The following is a 23972-nucleotide window of genomic DNA, read 5'->3' as shown; positions in this document are numbered from 1 at the left end:
GTTACTGTACTCTTATGATCTAGCCAAGCCATTTCCTTTGCAAGACTTAAACTCCATAGGATAGAATGTTTATTAAAACATTTAGCATATGTTCCTTGCTTAATATTGTTTATGCTGGTTGTAATTCTAATTATACTTGATATCTGTTCCTAATGTATATAGTTTTATTTGGGTTTGGAACTCTCTTATTTAAACAAAAGGGGAAGGTGCAGTGGGATCACATTCTTCTCCTTCAGCCAATAGCCTTTAAGATACCAGCCCACTTGGGTGTGGTCTCTTTTGCTTTAAAAAGCAGCAGTAACCCTGCACTTGCTCTCTTGCTTCTGGCTCCTGCTTTGGGTTGCTAGATGCTGTTCCTGGTTGAGCCAAGGGCTGTTGTCTAGGACAGTGATCTGTAAATTTTTACCCTTAAACAAATAACCCTTTTATTAATCATAATTCCAAACTGGTGTGGGATTGTTTTGTCACTTATGCCTTCAGCTCCTCATTTTTCCTCCTAGTTTTCCATATTCAGAATTACATTGAAAACACATTCCCAACCCATTTCAGGGAACACCAATGCACACATTCATATGAAGGAGTTTTCACTGAGACACAATGGTGGACCAGCTTCAAGGAACATAGGAATCTGTTTCTTGTGAAAATTTTGAAAACTATATGAAGGAGCAGTGAAAGCCACGTTTATGAACACGTCATCCAGTATGAAAGATACTTTGAAGGTTTGTGACTTTCTGTGTATGAAATAAGAGCAATCTTTCACATAGAAAACAATGTTGATTCTCCACCAAGGTGCAGTTCCTACAAACTAGATGGAAATTGGTAATATCTCCACGGGTCCCCAGAAACACACACACATACATCATATATTGAAGAGAAAACTATCTTAGACAATCATTTATGACAGAAATGTACTTTTAAAAAACAACTTTTTAAAACATTTGTTTTAATCTTTAGTGACCTTCGTTTTCTTGCTTCTGGCGGCTGCTGCCACTCCTTGGAGCATGGGCCCAGCACTTTTTCTGTTGCCATTTTCACTCTTCTTTTTCTTAACTTATTCTATAGTCTAATAATCTTTCCTTTAAAAATTACTATTAACTGAGTACTATTGTGTATGTACAGAGTATCTGGGCCATGGCGTGGTATAGAGGTCAGAGGATATCTTTGTGGAGTCTTGGTTCTTTCCTTCTTCCTTGTGTGAGTGCTGATATTAAGTTTAGGTCATAAGTTTTTACTTTTCCCTCTGAGCCATCTCAATACCCACCTGTTGTCTCTCCTATCCACACTGGGATCACACTGAGGGGCCCCACCACCAGGAATAATCCCCTTATAGTACTTGGGTGTATATGTCCTCTGTCCCCTCGGCAATAAGGCAATATCCATAGGCTCTGGGGATTAGAATATGAATCATTTGGAAGCGATTGTCCAATCTGAGATATGCTGTGATCATATACTGACAGAACCACAACACAATATTTCCCCAAGTCATCTGCTAACGATATTGTCGCCCATGGAATTCTATTTCTATTGAAAGTGTTTCTACATGTACTGCCCAAAACTGCATGTGCAAGGCTGAAAACTGAAGCATTATTTGCAGCAACAAAAAGGGATAAAAAAAATAAACTTTGGTATATGCATCTCATAGATAAAAATGCACATTCTCTCATTCTCTCTCTCTCTCTCTCTCTCTCTCTCTCTCTCTCTCTCTCTCTCTCTCTCTGTGTACTGACATTAAAATCTAAGACATAAGTAAGACAAAAGTAAGGAAAGGTGAATAACAACGTGTTTAATGCACTAATAATATATTTAAGATCCTCTGTATACATAATTGGCTCTACAACATCAAGATGCATATAATGTCATTGATTGCACATTTAATGGTAATTTGTGTTATGTGTATTTTGCTACAATAAAATATGTAATACTGAGTGGTATAAAACTCTGGTTCTGGTAAAATTTGTTGTATAATGTTTTTATTTATTTAAAAAGTTTTTAATAATAAAATGTATACCATTAAAAAGTGTAATCAAGAACAAACAGCTCATCCACACCTACACATACACAACATATAAATACATAAATGGAGTTAAAATAAATATTTGAATTCATATAGCATGAAGTCTGCCTGTTGCAGAAGCCTCCTCCTTAGGAAAGAATAAAATGAGTCCTTGAAGACAAAAGCAGATGTAACTATTGTAACTATTTATCCGTTATCTTCTGTCTAGAACTAGGAAGAGCCAGCAGGAAGCTGAGCTGTTTGGCAAAACCCACTGTGACCATTAATTCAGAGGGAGATGTGATCACCATCAAAACCAAAAGCATTCTTAAAAACAGTGAGACTCCTTCAAACTGGGGGAGAAGTTTGAGAAAATCACACCCAGGTTGTGCAAAAACAATATGAGGCCTTAGACCTTCAGAGAACTGCATTTATAAATCTTGTATTGGGTGCAACAGCCAGCATACATTTTGGGGATTCTTAGACAATTTTTTGCCTAAACACTGAATGTGAAGATGTTGAAAGTCTATATTAGGATCTCTTCAGATCTGACACATTTTATTACTTGTTCTTGTTTTACTTCTGTGGATGAGACAAACATCTGACAAAAGATAGAAAGGGTTTATTTGACTCCAGTTCCAGGCCGTGGTCCCTCATTTCAGGGATGTCAAGGGAGGAACAGCTAGTCACATCTCATCCACAGTCAGGAGCAGAGAAGAAACAAACTCTTCCTTGCTTTCTCACTTGCTCTCAGCTAGTTCTTTCTCATATTGTTCATGCCCCCCTTCCCCAGCCCAAGGAACGGTGCTGAACATGGGGCTGGGTCATCAAGTAGCCATCTGAACGACCCCCCACAGCCAACCTTATCAAGGTAATTCCTAACTAGGACTCTTTCCAGGTTGCTCTAGGTCCTGTGAAGTTGACCACCACGTTTCCCCCTGGGTGGGGGGATGAAACCTTTGGTGAACTCCTGAAAATGCACATTAGACAGTGGTTCTGATGAAATGCTCAGTGGGCCACATTTGGAGAGTACATAGCCCCCTGGAAAACAAAAGTTCTCCCTTTCATTTTGTCAGCTCTGCACATGGAATTTTACAGTGCACACAACTTGTATTAGCTGATATAGACGAGGCTGTAGCCCTGTAACAAACGAGTCTGAGGGTCTCAGTGCCTGAAAACAATGGAGAAGTACTTCTGACTCAAAATACATATGAAGTGTTGAGTTAGAGATGAGGAGGGGTGTGCGCCCGTGCGTGTGTATGTAAGGGCTTTTGTAGCTTTTTATCTCTCAGAGACCCAAGCCAAAGGAGGCTCATATACCCCATCATACCCCATTCCTTGGCACTGCACCATTATGTGGGCCCCTCAGTCCAAAGGGAGAGAAGGAGAGTCTACACTGTTCATTTTCACAACCTCAAAACAACACACATAGCTTTTACTTGCATCTCATGCCTCCAATTGAAATATAGCATTTAGTTATAATATATATTTTACCTATATTTTGTTTATTGCATGTTATCAGTTCCCCCATAGTAGAGAGTACCATCTCAACAACGGTATTTTTCATCTTTTTCACAGAGCCCAGAGGTTGGTGTATGGTAGTTGACCAATAATTCCTTTGAGGGAAAGAACTCAGCAGAGGACTGTTAATCTCTACTAAGGTCAATATTCTGATGAAAAGACTTATTATACCCTTCTGCCATAGAGTTACTAAATAAACATGAAATTTTGAATTCCAGTACATGTAAATTGAAAGACTTTTGGCCTGAAACAGTTAATAAAAGCCTCTGAGATATCTGTGATGCAATCTTTAAAAGAAACTAGGAAAACAAGTCCTTAAAACCATGGATAAGAGCAGGAGAGGGGACTTTTCTCCTTAGCTGCATTGGAACTTTGGGAATCTCTCTCATGTTGTTGAAGCTGATACTTATTTCTGATTGATAAAAATAAGATTGTCTCTACACTGCCAAAGGTAAAGTTTCACTTCCTTAAGTCGTCACTTTGATTTTGTAAATCTTTCCCCTCCCCAGAAGAATTACCCAGCAAAGTGCTACTGGGAAGGTTTTAAAACAAAAACTTTAATATCGTCTAAGGCCAAAGTGCCACAACAGATGAGAAGACTTTTAAGACTTTTAAGACATCAGAGCTCAAATGTGCCAATCTGAATTCAGTCCTGTTTTACAGAGTACAGTAACTTTAGATAACAACGCCTTGGTGCATGTTCTGGACTGGGATGGCCAAGAGGCCACGCTCCGCAGATGGCTGGTCAATGGGAAAATGGTGGTGGTGGTGAGCAGTGTCTCTCTTTTTTCCTTGACTCCTATAACACCTACCAGAAAATCACCTAAGTAACCTGCCCTAAAGCAAGGAAATGAGCCTGGCTTCTCTTACAAGAGTTGAGAGAAAACATGAGCAGTCAACTCTATCTTCATCAGAGTTTGAAATGCATAGGGGTTGAGGAGTTGAAACTCTAAAAAGAATTTAAAAATAATGTGTCCCTGGTTCTCCCCTGACACATGAAGGAAAGCAGGCATAGACTTTGCGATAACAAAGTCTTCAACAGCGAGGGAAGGTTGCTGTGTTGCTCTGCCCTGTAGCGGGATGAATTTGTCACTGCTTAGAAGAAAAGAGGGTTTGAGTTAGGTGTGAAGCTGAGGTTGTTCTCAGTGTGTGGGCAAGTAAACACAACCAAGGGCAAGTGTGTGTCTCTACAACACCCCCATGTTATTCTTGATTAATCCTCACTCTAATCCTGTGAGCTAAGACTCACAGTCCATAGAACAGAAAATGGATTCATTCATACAATGGCCTGCCTATACACACAGAGCTAGAGTGTGGGGGTGTTGGGATTAGAATTCAACTGGCTGAATGTTTTTTTGAGCCCTTCTGCTTCTCTCAGCAAGGCTTCCCAGGTACCTTTCCAAGTCTGGAGATGGGAGGGAACCCAATGATTCTTATCCCAAGCTCTACCAGTATCAAAATTAAATAAAAAGAAAACCATTTCAGGCATAATGTAACAGAGTTAAAGGAAAGATATGAGTAGTCTGCACTGAGGAGAACAAAAGCCTGCCTTACTCTCAACACAGGATGTTTTTCTTGCTGAAAGGAAGGTTGAGTTTTATTCTTTGTTACATTAAAAGGAGAGGATTAAGAATGAATTTATTGCTGGACAGTGATGGCACAAGCCTTTTTAATTCCAGCTTTTGGGAGGCAGAGGCAGACGGATCTCTGTGAGTTCAAGATCAGTCTGGTCACAGAGTGAGTTTCAGAACATTCAGGGCTACAAAGAGAAAACTTGTCTTGAAAAAAGAATGAGTTTACTGCTTTCTATAATGATATTAGCCAGTAGGCTAACAATAGTTCAATAATAACAATAAATTTCACTAGGAAGAATGCTAGACTTAGAATCTAAGGTTTTATCTCTGTCAATCAGAACTTTGGAAAAGTCGTTGAATCTTCCCGTGACTCAGAATTCTTTAAGTAGTAGGCAGTGCCTTTTAGAAGGCTTTCTGAGAGAACTGAACACCATGTGGATTTGTCTGTTCTCTGAAAGTCACGCAATGCCGCATCCATGTAAGTTAGTAGACTTATTAAAAAACTAAACAGCACATTAGATAGCCAAAATGCTTTGATATAGAGCCTTAAAATACTTAAATAAAAGTTTCAGATTCCAAACTATATTCTATTCTCCTTTCATATCTCTAAATATGTAATTACATAACTTAGCCCACATATGTAGACCCACTATGGTTAATATGTATCTGTATTATCTAATATAAATAACTTCTCAAACTTCCCAGAATTGTCATATGTGGATAACACTGAGTTAATATTTCCTAGGTGTCAATTTTATCAGTTTTACTGAAATATTTCCATCTTCTATCTTCTAGGAAAATTTGTGAATAATGTCACCTGTACTTGTACGTACCAGATAGTATTAGAACACTCAGTCTTAAGGTCTTGGTGCTTTCAAATTGTGACCCAACCTGCTGACGTTATTTTGAATACGATTTACAAGTAAAATCTAATGACTGTTTGCACAATTATCAACATGTGACTTATTTTTTAAATGTGGCTTCATGACAGAGTTAGCAAAAGAATCTGTGAGAGAGGGGTAGCCTCGTTTATGCAATGCACAGGTAGGATTAGATATTCAGGTATTTCTTCTCTCAATAAGTATAGCATATCTACCGTAACTAAATATGATTTTGACTCTATTAATAAATAACATTATCTTTGAGTAAACAGCTTAGTACATAGTGTTATGCTGGAGATGAATATGAAAGACATATGTAGAACTAAGGAACACTCCAATTGAATGCCCAACTATGTTACAAAGAACATGGCAAGCACAGCCACATGGCAGAAAGTCGTCATGACTGAGAGCAGTCTGTTCTATCTGCAGTGGAGCCCACCTTAGGCCTGGAGTAATTTAGAAAATACGTGGATCTGTCACCTAGCTTTGTAGATAAGTTAAAAAGGCCCTAATCAATCACTGTCCACACTAATCCTGGGAACTTGATAAGTAAAATGTTACAAAACAAGTAGCCATTTCTGGGCAGAATGCTCTGACATCATTTTGTGAATTCATTTTGTAACTAATTTTGAAATTGACTTTGTATTTAGGAAAAAGGGTTTCATAGACCTCAATGACAAAGACTTCAGTCTGAGTAGAGAAGCAAAGGTTCAGTCCCTCCTTCTCTTCCCAATATTTAGAGAAGTTGTTCCCACACACCATGGCCTTGATACAGTGTGCACCACCTGGCTTATGTCAGTTATCATTATTCAGAATATTTGAGGGTTATGGAATTATCTAAAGGAGGCATAACCAGCTCTTTAGACCGGATTCTGCAAGTTAGATGTTCTCAGTGTATTACTAGAAAAGACAGAGAAAACTTCACTTGCTCAAAGCAGGCGATTCTAGGCATGGTCATGGACACCTGTAATACAGTACTCTGAAAGCAGGATTGTGAGGATAATAGCTACATAGCAAAGCTTCATCTTGTTAAACCAAGAATAAATAAATAAATGAATATAAAGTTCATTTAAATAATAGAGTTAATGTTTTGTAAAAGGGCATTTTCTGTTCTGAGTGCCCAGTCCCAAATAATCACTCAGAGGCTTATATAAATTATAAATGCTTGACCAATAGCTCAGGTTTATTTCTAACTAGCTCTTACAACTTAACCCATTTCTATTACTCCATTACTGCCCTAATAAGGCTCATGGCCTTTACTTCTGTCCCCTTTTGTACACTTGACTCTTTCTCTCTCTGGCTGGAGATTCGTCTCTCCTCCCTTCTTCCCATCATCCTTAGTATGGTTGCCCCACCTATAAGCTTCCTGCATGGCTACTGGCCAATTAGCATTTTATTAAACCAATTCAAGTGACATTTTTTTTTCTTGTTTTTTTGAGATAGGATTTGGGCCTGTCCTGGAACTAGTTCTTTTAGACCAGGCTGGCCTTGAACTCACGGAGATCCACCTGCCTCTACCTTCTGAATACTGGGATTAAAGGCATGTGCCACCACCACCCAGCTCAAGTAACAAATCTGTCTAGTATACAAGAGGATTATTCCACAGCAATGTTCAATATTTTCTGTCTAGTAAATGAGAAAGCAATGTTCTACTTGAATAATTGAGCTAATAATAACCTGAAAAGAACAATAAATATCAATACGGAGAGTAAATTGTTCTCACCAATTTTGTATTTTTTAATGTGAATAACAAGAAAAAAAATAAAGAGGGAAGACTTATTTTGGTTCTCAGTTTCCAAGGTTTCAGTCCATGACTGAATGTCTCTTTGGCTTTTAGACCTGTGGCAAGGTAGGATGTCAGGGCAGGGAGGAAGTGTTGGAGTAAAGCTGTTCTCTTCATGAGTCAAGGAGCAAAGGGAGATAAGGGGGATGAGGGGCCCAAATCCCCTGGAAGAGCAAGGCCCTAGTGACCTAATTCCTTCCTGCTGGGTCCGAGGCCCACCACTTCCTAATGGCCCTATAGCCTGGGGACCAAGCCACCAACACTGGGAATTTTGGCCCACTGCACGATCCATACCGTAGTAGTGATTGTCTTTGGACAGTCACTTTTGTCTGGGATTAAACATATCCTCTGTGTTCAACATATCCTCTGAGGAAGTCTTCTCTGTGAGATGTTTCTAAAGGCATGGACTAAAAAAATTCAGGGAGCTTAAATATTTTGTCTAAAGACCCACAGCTCATCAACACCAGGGCAGAGCTACAAACTCAGCTTGTGACTCAAAAATCCGTGTTCTTCAGCTCTGAAGCCAGATGCTTCTCCAGAAACAAAGGTAATAATACTTTAGTCTCTTTTGGTGTCGGAGTGTAATAACAACAACGTACAACTCCGAACTGTGAACTGGAGGGCTGGCAAGGCAGCTCAGCCTGGAAAGGCGCTTGCCACCAAGCCTAGCAAGCCAAGTTCCATCCTTAGGACTCACAAGAAAGAAGGGGAGAGCAGACCCCTGAAAGTTTCCCTCTGAACTCCACACACACGCCTGGAATATGTAGGCATCCATACAGAATAAACCACTGTAATAAAAGCGTCTAAAAACCCAAAAGATTAACTTGAATTTGTAAAGCCTGAGAAATCTACCCCACCTGAATGCTCACGTCCTCAAGGGATCAGGGAGATAATCTGCCTCAGCTGCAGGCTCTGGAGTAGAGAGCACTCAGGTGCGCTCACCTGAGTGAGCCGGAGTTTCCCGGAAGGGTGGTCACTCTAAGATCAGATCTAAGGACAGGAGGCAAGACATCAGAGTCAGTGAAGCCAGAACCCCTAGGTTTGAGATCAGCATTACCGATTAGTGTCTTCTCTCGGGAAGACTGGTGGGTGTTTAGGAAGTGTGGGTGACATGAAAATATACTTTTAGCACTAGCCAGGACCCCGAAGACCCAAGAGTAGAATTCTTCACTCAACACAGAGAACCGAGGTGCAGGTGCTTCAGACATGAAGGGGCAAATCTTTTTTCTATTGTGTGGTCTTCTCTTAGTAAATTCTACCAGTCGCGGTACAGCATCAAGGACAAAATCAAACGAAAAAAGAGCCACAGCTCTAGACCACTTTAAGCAGATTTTTTTTTTCTTTGAAAACTGTCCTCCGATCCTGAGCGGCGCTTCTCCCCAGCTTCTTGTGTGCCACGACTACAAACGTGCACCGCCAGAGCTGCCTGGATTCGGGGTGTTGTTCAAGCTGGCCCTGAATTTCTGGATCAAGCCATGCTCTTGTCTCAGCCTCCTGAGAAGCTGAGACTACAGGCACACCCCGCCTTGACCAGACTTGTTAATGAGAGAATTATGTAAATAAATTGAATACAATCCAAAGCCAGAGCAAGAAGCAGGACTCTGCTGACGCGTCCCTTTAAGCTTTATGGCGTGGAGCCAGATCCTCCTCACTCAGGAGAGAGGGCTTCTTTGTACAAAATGTATGACTTAATTTTAATTACTAGCAATTTTTACCTTTTTTAGCAATGAGCTTCTCCTCTGGAGATGCCGAATGCCAAAAAAACAAAAGCAAGACAAACAAAACAAGCCCGCTAACAAAAAGCCATGCAGAGCTTCATGCTGCTTGTCTTGAGCTCTTTGCATTGCCCCGGAAGGCTCCAGAGAACACCTTGAAAAGACCTGTTCTCTTCCTGTCCAGTAGTCCCCACTTGCTCTTCTTACACCCAGCTTTTCCGTACTAGAAACTTATCTGCGGCAGTCGCTGCCAGGAATTAAGTATTCTGTGTCCTGTTGCTCTAATGTCGATGGCAGATCGGCATGGGGAAAGACACAATTATTGCATAAAGTTGTGATGACGCAATGAGATAAAATTCACATCGATTGTTTCAAATAAGGGGTTGTTCTTTTCTAAGCTTTATCAAGATACGGTTCACACACTACAAAGTTCACTTGCTAAAGTTCACAGCTCAATGGTATATTTAGGATGTTAATAAAATTGTCAACCATAATTTAATTATAAACATTCGTCATCTCACCCCCACCACACACACAAAACCTGGATTATTTGGGTATGTTGTTTTTCTTGATTTTGAGTAATGGATTTTGTGTCCTTGAACACCAAGCACCCTTTTATCAAGTGTGGGGGGACACATATGAAAGATGCTGTATTATGCTTGACAGTCTTTGCCTACTCCTTTAAGGAGAGACCAACATATGTTTCAGAATAACAAGGTTCTGGTTTATCCTGAATTATAAACACGTGGTGTATTCAGATGGGCCTAGTCAGAATTACTTAAGTCTAGACCCTGGCACCTCTCTCCCAATACCACATTGGTGTGCGCTGTGTTCACTTCCTAGATAGTTAGAAGTTACGTTCCTTACATCCCATCATAACTCTCAAATACATCTTAACGAACAAGATTGAGGATGGAAATGTAGCTCATGGGAAGAGCATTTGACTAGCATGTGCAAGGCCTTGGGTTTGACCCCTAGGACAAGTAAACAAAACATCCTAAGGATGTCATAAAGTGGAAGTTTTGCATTCCGGCCGAGCCATATCAGTGCTGCGTGCGCAGATGATTGCTACCGGACGTGAGGCTCTTGGGTCTGTCACTGTTGTCACAAGCATTAGGGTTGCCCCCCACGTCTGGCTAACTATCAGAAGCAGATGTTTTCAAAGATTAGAACCTAGGAAATCCAAGACCATGATGTCTTAGGAAAGGGAAATATTTCAAAAGAAAACCAACACAGCGTTTTCTGAGGCCCAGCTTTGATGGCTGTGCTGAGACTCAGCAGTAAGAACAGTGGCCTCACGGCAGTCTGAACAAGCTTGTAAGGCACTGGAAAGAGTGGGCAGAGCTCTGGAGGAGAAAAAGGAAAATGGAAATCCATGTCAGTGATAAGGGCACCCTGTGCTTGCACACAGTGAAAACTTCTGTGATTAATCAAACTGCTGTGGAATGAGCCCTCAGCAGACATCAAAGAGGGCAGGGTGTGGAGCTGAAGCTAGGTAGAACAGCCAGTCTAGCACCCAGCACCTAGCAATGACCCGGAAGTGACTGTCTTGGCCATAGCATTAACCTGCTCCTAGAATAAAAGCTATGCCAGACTCAGCTGAATTCAACTTATGGCCTAGATAGAGTAATGTGAGCTGCAGTGGAGGAGTTAAATATGATCTAAATACATCGTGTGCTCTTATGAAAGTCTCAAATGATGAGAGAAAAAAATTATATTAACTTAACTTCTAAAGAAAAAAAGACCAATGCCCAGTCTCCTTCAATGAAGACAAGCACGGGAGGCGCTCAGTAAGACCATGTTTCTATTGTCTCCGCAGCACTCCACACGGTGACACAAGACACGGAACAGGAAGGCAGAGTCTATAAGTGGAAAGACACCTGACTCTGAAACAGATCCAGAAATGACAGGGCTAATGGAATTAGCAGATATGGACTGTAAGTTATAAATATGCTTACATGCTGATGGATTTATTGAAGCTGAGCTTCATGTGGTTGATGGAAGATGACAAAACAGCCAGAGCTAAAGGCAATAAAATATCAGACGTGAGCATTTGCTGCCCTCATGGCCAGTCAGAACCCTAAGGAAGAAATCAGTACATCTGAAGACACCAGCAAAAGAATCTCTCCAGGTCGACACGCAGATTGAAGTGGAGACTGAGGAAGGGTTTGGGATAAAGACAGCCCCTTATCCAGGTGTAAACACTTTCCTGGAAGACACAACCAATGACAATTTGAAGGTGCCATCATTCCAGGTGGGGCTGCAGCTCTGAGTCCTCCAAAGCCCACCCTTCAGGCAGGTGGGTGGGGCATGTGCTTCAGTCCTGAAATGGTAGCGCACCACACCACCCACTAAGACCCTTGGAATCTTAATGGAATGGTACAGATAAACCCCGATTTATACAAATCTCTCATAAAATTCATTAGGGAAGAAAAATGCGGTCTGATTTAACTATTTGTGATACACAAAAGCTTTCTTATGTTTTCCTACATTTATAGATATTTTAAGAATTAATTTGCACATGACCATACATTATTTGAAAACAAAGTTGACATTCCTTTTTGATAAATTCCAAGAAGAAGAACAATGTTTGGTTTGGGTTGGGTTCACTGTGTTTCCAGAAGGCACAACAAGGTTTTGCATACCTAGAAGTGCTATGTAAATACTGGGCAAGAAGGTCAATATCTCAGACATGAGATATTATTTCCCATGGTTTCCTCAAGGTGGAGCTATGTCCAGTAGTAAGAGTCTACACTGTCATTACTAACACAGCCTTGATATCTGATCCACTTTTCTTTTATCATTTAATTTTTAAAAACTTTCCCTTCTCTCTTTTTAAAACCTGAGTTCATGTTCTTGACCCCCTCCCGTGCTAGGGCTGAGCCCCGATTCTTGGCTGTGCTGCACACAATCTCCACCTCATTTCCTCAGGTGAGTAGAGAGGGGAATGGCTGGGAGCGGTAAACACAGACTGGATGCTAAAGAACAAGACACTCCCACCAGCACTGTGTGTGAAGTCCATGTTGTTGCCTCCGTGCCAATGGATGGCATCCCCTTAACTTCGATCCATTCTAATAGGTGCCCAGGCACACCAGCCTTTTCTGAACCATTCATTTCTTACTTTTGATACATTTTCAGTGTTTCACAAATTACCCAAAACCTATGAGGTTGAGATATAAAGGAAACACATGTGAAGAAAATATAGGTTTTCTATAGAATGTAGGAGTGAAATCATAGTTACTGTCCAAAAGCTTATTCCCAATATCAGATCATGTATTTGGTGTTCAGTCCTTTTCTAATTCTCCCACCTCCCTGGTATCTCCTATCAGGAGTCCGCAGGGACGCTGTTTTCTTTGGGTCTTCAAATGCTCTTCTATCTTCAAGGTCTCTTTCAAAGTGTCTGAAACAATGCCTATTGTTGGGGAAAGTACCAGATTAACCTCTGTAATTTTCCAGTACTCGAAGGATCTTGGGAGACGAAGTGTGGACAACTGTGGCAGGATGGGTTGGGTGCGGCTGGGAGGATTTTCTCTTCTTACTGTCCTCTTGCCAAATTGTGCCGAAGTCAGGTTATTCTTGAATTCGAACAGTTGGCTGAACTGGGAAGATCGGAAGAGAGCGGCCCTGCTCCAGCTCTGAAGACGCACAGCCAGGCACAGGCCTTTGTATTTTCAAATTCTTCCATCCACACAGTTGTCCAATCCAAAAAGAAATTAGTACAAATATAAAATAATTATATGGATTATGACAAATGTAAGCCCGTATTTGTCAGCTCTGAGCACAGAGGTAGTACCTTTTTTTTTTTTGTAAAGGAAAAAATATATATCTTCAGTTGATTCCTGAGACAACCCCACCCCGCAGGTTGTAAATACTGTAATCTACTTCAGTGGGTCTCAGCCTTCTGCATGCTGCGACCCTTTACCATTGCTCATGCTGCAGTTACCCCAAACCATATCATTTTTTGTTGTTACTTTATAACTGTAATTTTGATACTGTTATGAATCAAAAAGTAAATATCTGGTACAAAGGAAATCTGATGTGTGACCCCCAAAGGGGTTGTGGTCCACAGGTTGAGAAACAGTATTCTATTTTCTTTCTGGTGGCATTCAGATTCAGGAGATAACATGAATTTAGATTCAGGAAGTGCTTAGATAAAATATGGGATGTGAACAAATGCTACTAAGAAGTAGGGTGACATTAGTAGCCTTATTGATCAAAGGTGGTCCATATTAGGGGACCATTAGAGGCATAAGAGCAAGCAGAAGAAGGGAGCCTTTTACCATTTTCTTCCTGTCTCTAGGGAAGTCATTTTGCAGCAGCTCCAGCAGGGCTGTGGGCGGGGCTCTCACAGAGAGCTCTGTGTAGCCTTCTAACCTGGAGTGGATGTGCGGAGCGAGACAGACGAAAGGCACTGACAGCGACTCTTTCAGAGCTACAGGGTGTTTTGGGTAGGCTTTGGGGGACCAGTGTGCTTCTTACAACCACAGGAGTGTGTGCCACTGACACTTGAGGTTAAATACAGGGACTGTGTGGCTATGCCTCTGTGTGACCTGATCCAAATCTCCAAGTCTCACTCTCCCCAACTGTAAACGTGCAATGGCAGCTATGCTCGCATCGTAGGGTTGTTGCGATGGTTAAAATGTCTAATCCACATTAACACACTTGGAATGTTTCTAAGACAAGCTCTGAGTGGAGAGGCAAGTAAAACACATGACCTCTCAGCTCTAAAGAAAACACAGAAGTATAATGGCTGAATCACAGTATATTCCAAACCAGAGCTGATGAAACTTACATCTCTCCTACCTTAAAGTTACCTTAGATACATGATTTTGAGCTGGGAATGATTTACAACTCCCAACTTTTGTTCTTTATTTCTACCTCTGTGTATCCTTAACTGTTAGTGTGCCTACCTTATTTATCATGAGCATTCTTCTGCCTCTGTCCTGTGACTTTGCTTCACTTGCTCATGCCCTTAGCCCTTTGCTAGTTACATACATTGCTGTCCCCTACCTTTTCCTCTCTTCTTCAGTCCTTCCTCTTTCTTTCCCTTCCTTCCTCTTCTGATAGGTTCTCATGTATTCCAGGCTGGCTTCAAATCCAATATACAATCTAGAATGACCTTAAACTCCTAATCTTCCCTGTGTGTTAAGATCATAGGCATGGCCACCATGTCTGACCACTAGGATTCTGAGGATTGAGCCCAGGCTTTTGTGCATGCTAAGCAAACATAACCCAGGCTCAATACAATTAATTCTTTCAATATGGTCTTTGCTAATAAGGGCACAGTTTAACGTTTCACAAAATCGAAATATAACTTTTCTGTTATTTAATTCATGTTTCCAATTCCGGGATGCCTACTAAAGTCAGAAGTACTGAAGTAGGGGTGAGTTAGGGCAACAGCTGGGGCTTATAAACCATGATTTTCAAAAGAGTCTGCCATCTAGACAGATGTGCCAAAGAGCAGTGTCAAAGGGAATACTTTTATTGATGAGAGATCATGAGCTTGGTACTTTTGCATGAGAGCATTATGCTATCATTGGTTAGCATTAGGGGAGGCTTTGGCTATTCCTCATCTTTCACCAGCTTCCTGGTTCACTACAGCAGCAGAAGAGAAGCTGAAAGCCCTGGCCTTCTGACTGGAACTGGGCTACTACCTGCCATATAGAGGGTCCATTATTGGGTAAAGCTGACAATGGTTCAGAAAGACTTCTCACTTCACACCAGGGATGGCCTCCATCTCACAGATGCAGAACATATGTCTCCACCAGATACAGGAATGGTGCGGATAGCCCATGATACTTTCTGAAACCTGTAATAATCTTAATGTCTTAAAATAACAAGAAAAGACTAAACTCGGTGAAGAATGTTTCCCCTGTTCTCCCATTCTAGGAAAATGTGAAATTTTGGGACTTTAAAAAAAATCCATTAATTTTTGTACAGAATAGAAAAAAATGTTTAAAAGTTTTTTCAAAATCATTTTTAATATTGATATATCATGGTAGAAGGGACTTATGAAGGCAAAAGTTGCTAAGACCCATCACAATTCTAATGTTTTTTTTTGAATCAGTAACTTCCAATATATTGCTATTTGATTCACCTATCACTAAACCTTTGGTTCTGATTTTTTTCACTTTTTTAATCATTTTTTAAAAATAGAAAACAAACTATCATTTTGGTTTTAATATTTTTAAGATATTTTGTCTTAATGAACTCTTCAGAAGAACAATGCTGCCAGATGTAATCTTTGGATTGTTTTCTCGTTACTTGCTCAATCACGGCTATGAGAATATTTTTGATGTCCCTTGCTTTCTTAGCTCCCTATCCCCAGTCTCCACCCTTCCTGCTTCCCTTTTTCATAGAGCACATTCTGGAACACTGAAACAAGTCAAATAGGTGGTCAAGAAGCCTAATTATGGGATAGATAACGCCGTAGTTTTGGATTTTCTCAGTGTCCAGTCTCTTGAACGATTACAGAGAAAGACGAAGTGGAGATCATGGAAGACCACCAAGATGGGGGACGGTCATTAAGGAGGCACAGGGCTCCGTTCTGCCTGCTGCCTTTGTTTCCCTCAATGGGCACAGCACAGGGAATTTCCAGAGAGACACTGGGGCTTCACTCTGCACATCCTAGACTTTCTGTCTTTATGAAGTCGCTCATTGTGGGGAGGGTATTCTTTGTCCTCCTCCAAACCTGAAGGCCACAAGTTTCAAAAGTATGAATTCCAGATAAGAAGATAGATATTTCAAATAACTCAACTGGCTAAAGCTGATTATTAGACAATACTTAAAGACCTTCTGCTACCAAATTAGTTAAGAACAGTAACTGCTTATCATAATCTTACATGAAGTGTGTCTGTGTGTGCACGTTTGTGCTTGTCCTCCTTAGGCACCCCCCCCCACTCTGTTTATTGAGGCAGGGTCACTCTCTGGCCGGAAACGCACTAAATTCCCTAGGCTGAATGGTCAGTGTGCCCCAGAGGTCCGCCTGTCTCCACCTTTCTCAGTGCTCAGTACTTTCTTCCATGCTCAGGTTTTATGTGGGTGATGGGAGCCCAAACCCAAGTAGTGACACTTAGGCAGCAGGCACAGTAGCCCCTAAGCCAGCGCAGCTGCAGCAGCCTTGCGTCTCAATGAGAGCCACTTCCCTCAGAAGCCACAGCTAGTAAAAAGCCGACTTTTAAAAATATTTACTTGAAACTGAGTAGTTTGGAAATTAGTCAAATAGTTTCTGAATTGAGAAGCTTGGACATAGACACTGAACTGTTGGCTACATTTAGTTAATAAAAACTAAACTCGCGGGGACTTAAATCCATCAAGAGCCAAGCTTGCAGTAGCCATACAGTTGATTTTGGGGGGGCTCTTCCATGATAACTGACCGTGAGCATGGTTTATTTTCCTCTGTAGCACTTGATTATCTACCCAAGATGACTCCAAACTTTTTATTCCCTTGCCTCAGCTTCCCCCAAACTGGGATGATAGGAGTATATTACCACACCAGGATAAAACTACTTTAAATCATAATTTACAAGATGTTTTTTTTATCAGTCTCACCAGCAAAATCAGTCCCTGATGCCAATATGAGTCACAGTGCTGTGTTAGCAAGGTTGGCCACCACAAAGCTGTGCTGTCTCAGGACAAATCCCCGATGAAAGTTCTAGTGTGCCAAGACTTCAGAGGACAAAGGAGGAGCAGTCTGAGTAGGGTCAGTTCACAGAGAGGATGGAGGTCAAATTACATTTTGGAGAAGAGTGTATAAATACAAGGAGACAGGGATGAATCTTCTGAACCGACTGATAGGGAAATATGGGTGGTAGGTTCTGGAGCTGCTGCTATCGGATGATGCCGAGGTAATCAGATCCAACTTCAGGGCTCTAGGAAGGTAAGGTCACTTTTGCAAATAAATATCTCTAGGGAGATTATTGTCTTTATGTAGTTAAAATAACTAAGATCAAAGCACCCAGGGGAGCTTAAGTTAGCTCACCGAGCCCTTAGTCAGGTGACTATTTTTCATTACATAGACGATTTTTTGTTGTTACTTTTTTGATCTAAGGTCTCACTCACTATGTAGTCTAGGGAGACTTGCAACCCTCCTGCTTCAGCCTCCCGTGTGCTAGGATTATAGGTATTCATCAGTATATGACTTTGTGTAAGAATTTCTTTTTTTAAATCTGTATGTGGATTGGTGGATTGTGAATGAAAGCAGTGGCCACAGAGGCCAGAAGAGGGGGCTTCATCTCCTAGGGGTCAATATAGAGTTGACAGTGAGCTCCCTGACCTACACTGGGAACTGAAAAGGGCATGCTCTCTTACCCAGGAGGCATCTGTCTAGGCCCTAAATAAGAACATTCCAGAAAGTCCAGCTTGGCAGCTGAGGACAAAGCCTGGAGCTCCCTTTTTTTTTTTTTTTTTTTAAGATTTATTTATTATGTACACAATGTTCAGCCTCCATGCCTGCAGGCCAGAAGAGGGCGCCAGAACTCATTACAGATGGTTGTGAGCCACCATGTGGGTGCTGGGAATTGAACTCAGGACCTCCAGAAGAGCAGTCAGTTCTCTTAACCTCTGAGCCATCTCTGGAGCTTCCATTTTCAACAGGGTTTTCAGACAGTCTTCACACCGGGAAATCTCATTTGGGAGGCTCTGACTCGCAACAAGTAAGTCATCTGTGAGCAGACAGCACCACATTTCTGGGTTAGGAAAGAAAATCTTGTCAAGTTTTCTTGAAGTCTGGGTAGATAGACACATATTTATTTTATCTCGTCGTTGGTATGCCTTACCCGCCTCTCTAATTTCCGGGACCTCTTTCCCAGCCAGAACATGGAGCTTTGCCGTCCTGGAATTTGTGAGGTAGCCCACCCCCACCCCCAGCTCCAAACTCCTCACGCGGATCCTGCACAGCAAACTTCAGGGAAGCTTTGGCAGTACTGCGTATTGTAAACCCTGATTTGAAACCCTGGTTGAGTTTTGTATGTTTGGTCTGAGTTTGGGGGAGGGGGATCCCTAGCAGCTTCAGTTCATCCAAAGTTAATATCCAAGCAGCAGTGGAAAACTAAGGAAAAAAATAATCTTATCAACGGTCCATGTTAAGGTGTGGCGAGTGGGCTGATGTGGAGGCGTAGGGCTGGCTGCTGCCATGACTTAGGTTTTTGTCGTTTGCTTTGGGTTTTTGTTTTGCTTTGGTTGGAGAAAGTTTTTTCCCCCCTTAACTCTGTAGCTCAGCATAGCTTTGAACTCATGACAATCCTCTTGCTGAATGTTGAAACTATATGTGGTGCCACCACTTCTGGCCAGGACATGTAATCTTGACCAAAAAAAAAAAAAAAAAAAAAAAGGCGTGGCAAAGAAAATAGGGCAAGAAGAATGAAAGGAACACAAACTCCTGGCACTTCCTCATTCAACACCGTTATCCTTTCTCAGCTGTTTTGTTTTGTTCTCTGGTTTTTTTAGACAGGGTTTCTCTGTGAAACAGTCCTGGCTGTCCTGGACCTCACTTTGTAGACCAGGCTGCCCTCAGACTCAGAGATCTGCCTGCCTCTGTCTCCCAAGTGCTGGGATTAAAAGCGTTTGTAGTTTTTGTTGTTGCTTTTGTTTTGTTTTGTTTTTTTCTTTTGGTTTGGTTTTTCTAGACAGGGTTTCTCTGTGCCTTTGGAGCCTGTCCTAGAACTAGCTCTTGTAGACCAGGATGGCCTCAAACTCGCAGAGATACGCGTGCCTCTGCCTCCCGAGTGCCACCACAGCCCAGTTTGTAGTTTTGATAAAATGGATCATCAGGGAATTTTTCTAATCTCTCCATCACTTCTAATTTTGAAAATTTCATTTATTTATTTAGGGGGTTATGTCACAATGCATGCAACATGTGAAGATCAGAGGAAAATTTGTGGGCGTCACTTCTCTCCTTCTGCCATGTGCCCGTGGTACTGAACTCGGGTACATTGAGGGCAAACCCTCCTACTGCCGAGCATAGACTGCTCCCTGCTTGTACCATTATGTTAGGACTAACTTGGTTTAGAAACGAACTTGCCCCCAGAGTTCTGCCTGATGGCTTCTTCTTGCTGATCATCACCATGCAGGACTCGTGTACACACACACACACAAGATGAGCAGGTCATCCTTCCCCAGAGACATTTCAATGACTAATCTGTACCCTCCAAACTTCTTTAGCACCAAACTGTAATCTATTGCTCCTCATCTCCTCTCCCACCCACTAGATTCTTCTAGACTCCACCAACCTATCCGGACCTCCACTCCTCCTCCACCTGGCCAACTCCAGCCCATCCCCTAGCACTGCGCTCAGCCAGCATCAGGGCTCTCCCAATGGAGTGGATCCTTCCGTAATAATCTTGGACTAAGTACTTCTAGGTTCCAGTGGTTTGTTCTTTATGGAATTTTGCAGGCAAATGAGGGAGCAGCCCTGTCATGGCGCGGTAAACTCACCACTATTGGCAGGCCACTCTTCCCGTGGTTGTTTAAGCAAGATGCACTATCGGCAGCCTCAGGTTCTACTGCAGAGAGCCCATCTTCCCTCCTCGGGTTCTACTGCAGAGAGAGCCCATCTTCCCTCCTCCTTGCAAGCTCTCAAAAGGTCTCGCTTCCGAGAAACCTGTTTACTTCTTCCACCAGGATGAATTAAAGCAAAACTGAGCCATAATCAGTGCTCCCCTGAAACAGTTCCAGGAAGAAATTTTCTTTTATCATCCTCATTTAGAAGCCAGTACAAAGCCCCTCTAATATATTCTATAGAAAAAAGACATAATAGGCACAGCCATCGGAATTCATTTAACACCCCCCCCCTCAAAGGGAAGAGCCAGATCTGCTACAAGGGGTGGTAGCTAGTGGAATGAGGTTGTGCTTTTGCAACATTTCCCGCTTTCAAACTTTCATTTCACAGTAAGTCCTATAAACTATGATACTGTGCTCATTAGATTCTGTAAGACCAGGGTCTAACCCATGAGCTACAGGACTTAGTTAGATTCTAATACCATGGACATAAATTGGAAATCTGCTTTGTTGGTGGTTTCATGTGTACGTGGACATGCATGCTCGCACATATGTACACGTGAGTGTGCATGTGTGTGTGTTGGTGTGTGTGCGTGTCTGTGTGTATACTGGAGATCAAACCCAGAGCCTCACGCATTGGAGGTGAATACAATGGAGCTACAGCTCAGCCTTTGCTCTTGTTTGAAATTCTGCAAAAAAGTTGATGTGGAGTCAGGGTTACAAAAGACTGCCTGAAAAATGAAAGCTATTGTCTGTTTAAACTGCTTCCTTGAAAAAGTTTCTTCTCCCCTAACTCATCCTACCCCCAACAGTTCTTGAGATTGGATCTTTTTCAGATTTAACCAACCTCACACACCCTGCCAGATGAGCCCTAAGAAACGATGATCTTTGTTTTCCAAACTGGAAACACAGACACTGCCTGGGCAAAGGGAGTTCCCTGGATTTCTGGGACCAGTGAGGGTGGAGAGAGAAAAGGGCTCTGATGCGATTGATTAGATCAAAGGGGATTCTTTGTCCCATGCCAGGAGGTTTTCTGCATAATGTGCACCTTGGTAGACATCAAGGTGCTAAGGACTGTGCTCATCCGGGCTGTTCTGTCTCAAGGCCATCAGTTACCAGCAACAAGGTGTCAGAAGGATCATCTTTCATCTCAGCTTGTTTTCCAAGATCTTTCTGTGGCTAATTCCATAAAATTGCAGCCCAGCTATTCCTTTGTAATTATACCGGAAAGGCCAGATGACTAATTATTTCATCTGTTCAAGCATCAGAAGTATAATTCACCAGGAAGACAGTCTTAGGCAATGGTTTCTAAACCTGACTAAGCACCCAGCCTCTGGGAATGTCCTTGCTGTGCCAGGCCTCTGCTCACCCCTGGCCTTCACATCTGCAGAAAGATGGAGCCTCCAAGAATAGTTTTAAAAGTTCCAAAGCCAGTTAAAGGATGGGTTCTGAGTAAGAGCCACTTAGTTAATGGTGGTGGGCGTTTAAAAGCTTAGCCCCCAGGTGAATCTTATTGCTGGTTTAAGGTCCAAGAGTGGATATCCCGAACAGCCTGCAAGGTGCTTCTTGGCAAGTGACCAGAAGGCCACATTGTTCTGTTTGGTAGGAAAGAGCAGAAGGAGAAGGGAACGTGGCCCATTTGTAGAGTTCAGCAATCACCTGTCTTGGCCAGCTGCAGGTATTCTCTGATGCTGCACCTTCAGGAGTCTAAGAAGCCAGACACACACACACACACACACACACACACACACACACACACACACGAGAGAGAGAGAGAAACAGAGAGAGATAGAGACACAGAGAGAGACAGACAGAGAGAGACAGAGAGTGAGAGAGACAGAGAGTGAGAGAGACAGAGAGAAAGACACACACACATAGAGAAGGGACTATTAGGGGATTGCAGGAACAGGGAGAGCTTCTGCTAAGCTCTCTAATCAGACATCCCCCTAGCCTTCATGCCTTCCATGGACCTTTGGCTTCCCTGCTTCCCGTTTAGCTCTAACTATTGGTTTCAGCTCCAATTTTTATATTTTTGCTGGAATTATTTTACGTGATGAATTTTTGGTTTTCCACCTGTTCTTCTGTTTGTTCTTTTCAAGACTGCCCTGCAATTTTCCCATGCTAAACTTCAGTTCCTGTGCAAGGATATAAAGCTTCTCGTAATGTAGCCCTAGAGCATTTCCAGCTTCCTCCCCTGTGCTGATTCACGGATGATCACAGGGTGGCATGAAGAGACGCCTCCGCCTGCACCAGCCGCTCATGGTCGTTTGCTGCGCTCTCTATCTCTCGACTTTGCACTAAAGCGTGATTCATCCGCGGAGGATTTTCTGCCTTTCCAAGTAGATGAATGAATCCATCTAAATCTTGGGTACATTTGTATAGAATATTACTCTATAATCTATTTAAAAGTTTATTAAAGCGGCTTCTTGTATTGTTTTATTAATAAAAAATGGTCCACAGTCAAACACTGGGTAAAACCTGATTGGTCCACAGAAAGACAGAGAAAACAATCAGCGACCTCTACTCTCTACGCTTCCCTGCTGGAGACACTGAGCATCCTTTGACCCCTACCCCACACCTACCCATTATTCCTCTTGTGTGTCCATCTATCTTCTCTGAGTTGGCCAGAAAGCAAAATGGTCCACTCTGGCCAGCTGAATGTGGACCCCGCTCTCCAAACCAAAGCCTGACTCCACTGATGGTCTCGGAGCAATAACAGAATCAAGGCTCCCACCAGCAGCTTACCCTCCACAGTGCAGGCACACGTCTGTGATTGTCCCTAACACCGGTAAGAATAAGCCTTGCAGTAGCAACTATGCCATCTCCACGACGAGGCGCTCTGCTGTATGGCGTCTGTGAGCTAACGGAGATACAGTCTATGAATGAACGCACCTCTGACTTGCAGAGAACAGTTGTCCAGTGTGAGAAGGGGAGGATCTCATCTGGTAGTAGCTGCTTTATAGGCATAGGCACTTCCTAAACACTTGCCGACTAAGTGCCTGAATGGTAATGACAATGAGAGAGCCTGGAAAAATTAAATAATTTTGACTGCTGCCACTCACAAAGTCATCAGGGGTTTCCAGGCAGGGTTTCCAGCTGGAGAGAGAGGGACGGGAGATGGGTTTGAAGTGACTCTTCCTTCATCTTTTCCTCTGAGGTTAGTTCTTCCATTGCAAGCCTCAACAGGAAACACAACAGGCACGGAACTAACACACACACGTGACAGACAGAGTGTCAGTGCAGGTCTTTAAACTCAGTATCACCTATGCTTTCTCGAAAGATTTTCTGAACGTCACTGTAAAATTGCAGTAATTGAAGGGATATTAGCAACAATATATCTTATGTTCCATGAAAGAACAATAACATTTTCAGATTAAAGTGACATAAAATACAGTTTATATGTTATCCGTACAGTTTCATATGCCTAACACATTTTAAACTTCTATTCTAAGATCATAGTTCTAGGCAGCTAGTCAAAATAATGTACATTTGAGAAAAATGTCTGCTCACTACAGTTTTAATTTTCTAGTATATTTTGCAGCTATCAAATATCAATATGGCACACTATTCTGTGATAAATGCGTTTTTCAGTAAAGACAATCCATGAATAAATTATAAACAATAAATAATCCTTGGATAAAAACATGAAGATGTGAATTGAGGGGGTGTCTTGCTGACTTTATTTAAAATAGTCCCTGTTCTGTACTTAAGAGGAACTCAGAAGTATGTCAAAGGACACAGAAAAAAAAAAAAAAAAAACAGCCAAATATCACAGAGTGAAGACAATGTCCCTGGGAATGATTTGGGAGAAAGCAAGGATGCCAATTGCATAGCTTGGCCAGACAAGTAGGGGAAAGAGCAGGAGCTGGACTGTGGCTTTCGCGCTAAGGAAATCAGCAATCAGAAGCCCGGGAGCTGCCTGCATGCAGGAAAACGGCTCTGGCACCGCTGTCAATGCTGGGCTCCTAGGCTGCTCTGATAAGGCTGTGAAAGGATCTGATTCCTTCC

General features: G+C 42.1%; 1 pseudogene; it reads left to right on the top strand.

The window, feature by feature from the left end:
• Nucleotides 1-597: 597 nt before the first annotated feature.
• On the top strand, nucleotides 598-19816 carry LOC126513398 (fatty acid-binding protein 12-like; annotated as a pseudogene).
• Nucleotides 19817-23972: the final 4156 nt, after the last annotated feature.

The sequence above is a fragment of the Alexandromys fortis genome, unplaced genomic scaffold (assembly GCF_014885135.2).
Source record: "Alexandromys fortis isolate MF-2015 unplaced genomic scaffold, M_Fortis_MF-2015_v1.1 scaffold_74, whole genome shotgun sequence".
Classification (NCBI taxonomy): domain Eukaryota; kingdom Metazoa; phylum Chordata; class Mammalia; order Rodentia; family Cricetidae; genus Alexandromys; species Alexandromys fortis.
This window is presented reverse-complemented; position numbering and strand designations above follow the sequence as displayed.